Source organism: Scyliorhinus canicula, chromosome 3, assembly GCF_902713615.1.
Source record: "Scyliorhinus canicula chromosome 3, sScyCan1.1, whole genome shotgun sequence".
NCBI lineage: Eukaryota > Metazoa > Chordata > Chondrichthyes > Carcharhiniformes > Scyliorhinidae > Scyliorhinus > Scyliorhinus canicula.
The window spans coordinates 208,918,504-208,926,118 of record NC_052148.1 but is presented as its reverse complement, the minus strand read 5'-3'; positions in this window follow the sequence as shown (position 1 = coordinate 208,926,118).

The following is a 7,615-nucleotide window of genomic DNA, read 5'->3' as shown; positions in this document are numbered from 1 at the left end:
ACCACTGTGGGTCTGGAGTCACATGTAGGTCAGATCAGATAAGGATGACTACAATGACTTTGTACTCCCTGCCATCTCGAGCAGCGCAATGATGACATGACCTTTCTTTTTTCGAAGAGGTCTTTTTGGAACATTTCAATAGACGTTGAGGCAATCACTAACTGTGTTATTTGCTCCGACTATTCAGTCTCTGAAAAGTTGCATTTGTTGCCCTTACTACGACATCTGCTGATCAACTGATCTATTAATTCCTTGGCTCTTGCCTTGAGCACATTAATTCTAGCCGTTGAATTCTAAAATTTACTCTTACACAAAGCTGATTGTCCAGCAATTCGATAGGACTTCCAATTCATACTGGGGGGGGGGGGGGGGGGGGGGCGGTTGCTATTCATCCTTCAAATGTTTTTTAGCCTTTTTGAGACACTATTGATATGCAGGAAAGTTTTATGTAACTCCAGCAGTGTTCCTGCTGTCCTTTAATTCAAGTAGCGTTCTCCTGAGGCAGCTGGCTGTTTTCCGGACTTCACAGCCTATAAGTGAAACTTGCTTCTTTGTTGTTCAGTGCTTGTAATCTCTGGAGTGATTTCTAACCTTTTTTTAATTAATATATGGGATGCGGGCATCGCTGGCCGGGCCAGCATTTGTTCCCCATCCCTAATTGCCCTTGAGAAGGTGGCGGTGAGCTGCTTTCATGAGCCGCTGCAGTCCATGTGGTGTAGGTACACCCACTGTGCTGTTAGAGAGGGAATTCCAGGAGTTTGACCCAGTGACAGTGACGGAATGGCCATATATTTTCAAGTCAGGATGGTGAGTGACTTGGAGGGGAACCTCCAGGTGGTGGGGGTCCCATGTATGTGCTAGTTTTATCCTTATAGATGTAGTGGTCGTGGGTTTGGAAGGAGCGACCGAAGGAATCTCGGTGAATTCTTGCAGTGCATCTTGTAGATGGTACACATGGCTGCCACTGTTCATCGGTGGTGGAGGGTTTGTGGAAATGCGGGCAATCAAACAGGCTGATTTGTCCTGGATGGTGTTGAGTTTCTTAACTGTTGTGGGAGTTGCATTCATCCAGGCAAATGGAGAGTATTCCATTGCACTCTTGACTTGTGCCTTGTAGATGGTTTTGCAGGGTCAGGAGGTGAATTATTCGCTGTAGGATTCCTAGCCTTTGACCTGCCACAGTATTTATATGGCTAGTCCAGTTCAGTTTCTAGTCAATGGTAACCCTCAGGATGTTGATTGTGGAGGATTCAGCAATTGTAATGCCATTGAATGTGAAGGGGCAGTGGTTAGATCCTCTCTTGTTGGAGATGGTCATTGTCTCACACTTCTGTGGCGTGAATGTTACTTGCCAATTGTCCGCCCCATCCTAAACATTGTCCAGATCTTGCTGCATTTTTACATGAACTGTTCCAATATTTGAGTCGTGAATGGTGCAGAACATTGTGCAGTCATCTGCGAACATCCCCATGTCTGACCTTATGATGGAAGGAAGGTCATTGATGAAGCAGCTGAAGATGCTTGGGCCTAGGACATTACCCTGAGGAACTTGTCTGTTGTTTTTCACTTTGGTCTTCAAGCTTTTATCCTTTGTTCTGCTTTTTCATTTCAAACAGAACAATCACTTCTGTCCACCATATAGTGATACCCTTGAGCTATCTATACGAAACAGGAATATGATATATAGATTCTGTTTATTTGAGGATCTCTGGTGGGATTTATTTATAGCTAAATCAATACAAGCAGTAGAGCAGTCTCTAGATACATCCTGCTTTCTAGGGTACGAGAGTGCAGATAGAGGTAATGACGCATACTCACATGATGACATCCAGATACCTCCATATTGAGGTTCTATTTTTTTTATAAATTTAGAGTACCCAATTATTTTCTTTTTCCAATTAAGGGGCAATTTAGCATGGCCAATCCACCTAACCTGCACATCTTTGGATTGTGGGGGTGAAACCCACACAGTCACGGGGAGAATGTGCAAACTCCACACAGACAGTGACCCAGGGCCAGGATTCGAACTCGGGTCCTCAGCGCCGCAGTCCCAGTGCTATCCACTGCGCCACATGCCGCCCTTATATTGAGTTCCTTAAATAAACATCACTCAAAGCTATATTACAACAGGCCAATTTGTTTAAGTGTTCGGGCCTGTTAATTTTTTATGCACAGTTGTACATGCGTAGACTTTGCGTATCCTGCGCGTGAACTATTGGGTTACTGCATGCTGCACACCCCATGCACCTTAGAACACACATTGGCCATGGTAAGAGATTGTGGATATTGTGCTGCTGCTGTTGGTGGCCCACTGCACCTCAAAGATGCCCAGTTTTGAGCTACAAGATCTATTTTAAATCTGGCACAGTGGTTGTGCTACATAATAAAATGGGGGGGGGGGGGGGGGTGTCCTCAGTCCTGTGTCCTCAGGAATTCTACTCCATAAGGACTGTGCAGTGATCACTACGACCAATAGTGTCATGACAAATGCATCTGAATAGGTAGATTGATGAGAACAAAGTGAAATATGTTTTTCCCCTCGTGTTGGTTCTGTCACAACCTACTCTAATTTGGTTTTATGCCCTTCAACTTAACTGAACAATCTTCAGAAATCAGCCCACTCAGTCAGTAGTGGTGCTTCCAAGCCACACTTGATGATGGTAATTGACCCCGCCCAGAGTACGTTTTTTCCCCTCACTGCAGGTCATTTTCAACATGGAGGAGTACTAATTCGTCAGTTATTGGGAGGGTAGTGGAATCAGCAGATTTACTTGTCCATGTTTGACCTGATGTCATTTGACTTCATGTCGTCCAGAATATAATTTGAGGATTCCCAGGTCACTACCTCATGACTGTATACCATTGTGCCACAACCTCTGGTGGATCCGTCCTACCAGTAGTACAGGCTCTATTCAAGCATGATGAAGGAGGAGTCTGGGAATATGGCTGGTAGGCATGATTGTGTGAGTAGGACCATCAGGCTGTTGTTTGGTTAGCCAAATTGGCCTCCCAATTTTGGCACCAAGTTCCCAAATGTTGAGGAGCAGGATTTTGCAGTGTTGTCTGAATCCAATGCATAGGCTGATGCTGGGAAGGGCGGCATGGTGGCCAAGTGGTTAGCACTTCTATCTCACCATGCAAAGGACCCTGGTTTGATCCCAGCCCATTGTCCGTGTGGAGTTTGCACATTCCCCCTGAGTCTGCGTGGGTCTCACCCCCACAACCCAAAAAGGTGTGCAGGATAGGTGAATTGGCCACACTTAATTGCCCCTTAATTGGAAAAAAAAGAATTCGATAATCTAAATTTATATTTTAAAAAAATTTTAAATTAAAAAATAGGTCGATGCTGGGTGGCCCATCAGTTTTTTTTATACCAGTTTCATATAACTGTGTGACTTGACAGATAATTTCAGGATCAACCATCTTTCTGTATAAAGGCTGGACCAGGTAAGGATGACAGGTTTCCTTCCCTAAAGGATATTAATGAACCAGTTGGGACTTTACAACAATCAAATTGTTTCATGATCACCATGACTGATGCCAGTTTTTTTTATTCCAGATTTAATTAACTCAATTCAAATTCCCCAGCATGGTGGGATTTGAACTCGTGTCTCCAGATTATTAAACCAGTAACATAACCAGTGTACTACTGTACCTGGTAGGCTATAAGTGCGTGTTCCACTACTTCACATTCTTTTCCAAAGGGATAATAAAGGTACCAAAGCAACAATCCACAGAAGTAAGATGTGGGAGTAGACTTATCATTCAGTTGTGGGCAAGAGAGACTTACTCATTTTCACATATTTCAATCTTAAGAATAAATGTAGCAGTTTGTCTTATGATCACAAAACTCAATCTTAACCTGGGAGCCTAGGAGGAAAGCATGCAAATTTATTTCTTCACCATCTTAATTGTGCAGGAGAGGGATTTTCGAAGTAGCACTTGTTCATCACCATTTAGCACGTACTGAAAGGAAATGGCACAGATCACAATGTCTACAAGATTGTGTCTGTTCAAAAACATGGATCACAGGAGGGAAAGACCCCATGATGAAACTGAAAGGGAGGAAATTAGGCAAATCTTATAAAGAATCAGTGCATTTTGAAGAATTAACATCATCAGGTGGATCTCTGCTGCTGACTCTTCCTCCTGTGTGTTTGTCAGTAACTGGGTATCTAAATATGTGTTTCTCTCCCTCTCTGTTTTTGTGTATCACTTTATCACTTTTTACATATCCCCCTGATGCTTATTGGTCTTTGACACTAATGTATCTCCATCTGTCTGTCTCTTTATTTGCATGCATGTCTCTCTCTGAAGCTGTGTATCTTTCTATCTGTATGTCTCTCTCTCTGTCTATCCATTTCTTTCTCTGCCATTATGTTTATCTCAACTCATTTTTTTTTTTCCAATTAAGGGGGAATTTAGGGTGGCCAATCCACCTAGCTTACACATCTTTTGGGTTGTGGGAGCAAAATCCACACAAACACGGGGAGAATGTGCAAACTCCACATGGACAGTGACCCAGAGCGGGGATTGAACCTGAGACCTCGGCACCGTGAGGCAGCAATGCTAACCACTGTGCCACCGTGCTGCCCCAGTAGTGTTACTTTTTACAATACTTTAAAGGATTCTTACTGGGGTCCTCCGCTTGGCAGCAGGAGGTGCACCCAACTTTGTCCACGTATTTACAAATATTGCTGGGATCCTTCCGCTCATTTGTCGGTTGTCTTTGTTTTGCTGGTGGGGAAAGGTAGAGTTTGAGTTTTCAAGGAAGGATGCGTTGGTTTGTTTCCCCGGTTCAGCCCATGTGGGAGAGGTTTGTGTTCCCTCCTGTGGGTGGCCCTCCTCCCTGTTCCTTCTCTGTGCCTTGTGAGCTTCGCTCCTTCCAGGTGACATTCCTTGCCCCTCCCCTTTTCTACCGCCCCCCCCCTCCCCCCAGTTGGCTGCTGGTTGCGAACATGTCTGTGAAGAGGCTTGTGAATTTATTCCATACATGCCGTGGAATCTCTCCTCGCACTTTTTTACCTCAAATTTTATTTTTTCCAGCCTCAGAAATTTGGTCAAATCTGAGAGCCATTCCGAGGCCCTGGCTGGCACTGACGTCTTCCAAATTAGCAGAAGTCTCCGCCTGGCGATCAGTGAGGCAAAGGCCAGAATGTCTGCCGCCTTCCCCATCCAGAGCTCTGGGTGCTCTGACACTCCGAAGACCGCCACAGCTGGGCACTGCTCGACCCCCACCAACCTGGACATAGCCTTGAAGAAGGCCGTCCAGAGCACCCAGAGTCTGGGCCACGACCAGAACATGTGTGTGTGGATGGCCGGGCCCTCCTAAAACCGCTCGCACATTGTGGTAGTCACCACTGTTGTATGATATTGTATATATGGGTTTTACGGTAAGGCCCCTGTACTACAGGTACGGGGGTAGATCCCTGCCTGCTGGCTTCGCCCAGTAGGCGGAGTATAAATGTGTGTGCTCTCCGTACTGCAGCCATTTCATCAGCTGCTGTAGGAGGCTACACATCTCTGTGTGATAGCCTCGATTACATCCTACTCTTGTCTCATCGTAATTGATAGTGCATCAATTTATTACACAGAGATTTTTCAGAAATGGACCTCCGCATCAAGCCGGATCGCCTGCAGCTGCATCCTCAAGCAGACAACGCCAAAAAAGACTTTGAACATATGGCTAGCTTGCTTTGAATCATACATCGGGTCTGTGCCAGACCCAATCCCAGAAGCACAGAACCTCCAGATTCTGTACATGCGGCTGAGCTCCAACGTTTTTCCCCTCGTCCAGGACACGCCGACCTACACAGAAGCCATGGCGTTACTGAAGGAGAATTACGCTCAGCGGACCAACAAGATCTACGCCAGGGACTTCCGGTTGCGGCTATGACCAGCTAAGTCGCACATTTGGCAGCTCCTGCGACAAAGGTGTTTAAGGGCCGATTGGAGGGCCCCGACGGTACTGTAAAGACGAATCCCGGTGGGGGAAGGCTCCCTGAGGAGAGTGAGACCAACTTTATGGTCGGTACTCGGAGTGGGGCGACAAAAAAAGCGGCAGCAGCTCCCCGAAAAAAGCGGGGGAAGAGGACCAAAATGGCGGCCGGTGGCGCACTAGAAGATTGGAGAAAATGGGCGGAGGAGCAGCAGGCCGCTCTCCTCTGGTGTTTTACGGAGCTGAAAGTGGAACTCTTAGAGTCTATGAACGCGACGACCACAAGGCTGATGGGGGCCCAGGCGACCCAAGAGGCGTCGATAAGAGAGCTGCAGCAGGAGATGACTGCAAGGGAGGAGGAGGCCACGGTCCTCATGGGAAAGGTGGAGGTGCACGAGGCACTCCACCTGAAATGGCAGAGCCGCTTTGAGGAGCTGGACACTCGAATGAGGCGGAAGAACTTGAGGATCCTGGGCCTAGCAGAAGGCCTGGAGGGGCCTGATCTCCCGAAATATGTAGCGGAGATGCTGAGCTCCCTGATGGGAGAGGGGGCCGGTCCATCGCCTCTGGAGCTGGAAGAAGCATATCGGGTCATGGCTAGGCGGCCTAGGGCGAACGAGCCCCCGAGGGCGGTGCTGGTGCGATTCCAGCGTTTCTGTGATCGGGAGAAAGTGCTGAGGTGGGCCAAGAGGGAGAAAAGCAGCAAATGGGAGAATTCGACGGTGCGGATATATCAGGACTGGAGTGCGGAGGTGGCAAAGCGGCGGGCCCGGTTTAACCGGACGAAGGCGGTGCTGCACGCAAAGAGGATCAAGTTCGGAATGCTGCAGCCAGCGCGCTTGTGGGTCACCTACAAGGACCAGCACCATTACTTTGAGACCCCAGAGGAGGCATGGACTTTTGTTCGGGAGGAAAAGCTGGACCTGAACTAGAACTTGGGAACGCCGGCGGTCGAGGCCGCCCGCGTACCCTTGACTGATCAAGTGGCCCATGTCTTTCTTAGGCCAGGTCGGAACTTGGTTAAAGTTGATGGATCGTTTGGTTTCTTTGAAACTTGTGTTATGGGGGGTTTCTTTGTTCCTTTTTGTGTGTCTCTTCCCGTTGCCAACTTCCCTTAATTATTGTTGTTGTAGGGGGGGCTTTTTTACTGTTTTTTGATCTGTTCTTTAAGGGTTATGGTTACTGTTCTGTTCGATGGAGGGTGATGGTTAAATACGTTATTATTGGGTAGTTATTTAGTTATGCAGGCATAGTTATGTATTTATGTATTTATTTGAGATTTGTTATTTATATTGTTATATTGTTAAGTTGGGGAGGCGGGACGGGGGGGGTGCAAGTTGGTTATGCGTGTTTTCTTTTTCTCTTTTTTCTTCCTCTCGTTTTAAGGGGGCTTTTTTATGGGCTTGGATGGGGACGGGGGTGGAATTGAAGATGGCGGGGTAGGGTGTGGCCGGGCGAAAGCGCGGGCTTTCCCCTGTTTCCCGCGCGCGGGACGGGGGAAGGGGGAGGGGAGAAGAGTGGGGTGTGGCCAGCAATGGCGGCTTTTCCCGCGCTGAAGCGGGGTCAGAGAGGGATGGCAAGGGGGGGGGAGGCCCCTCCCCCCCCCACATCGGGAGGAGTCGGAGTGTGGCAGGGGCAGCCGGGTCAGCGAAAATCAGCTGACTCTCGGGAGTACGA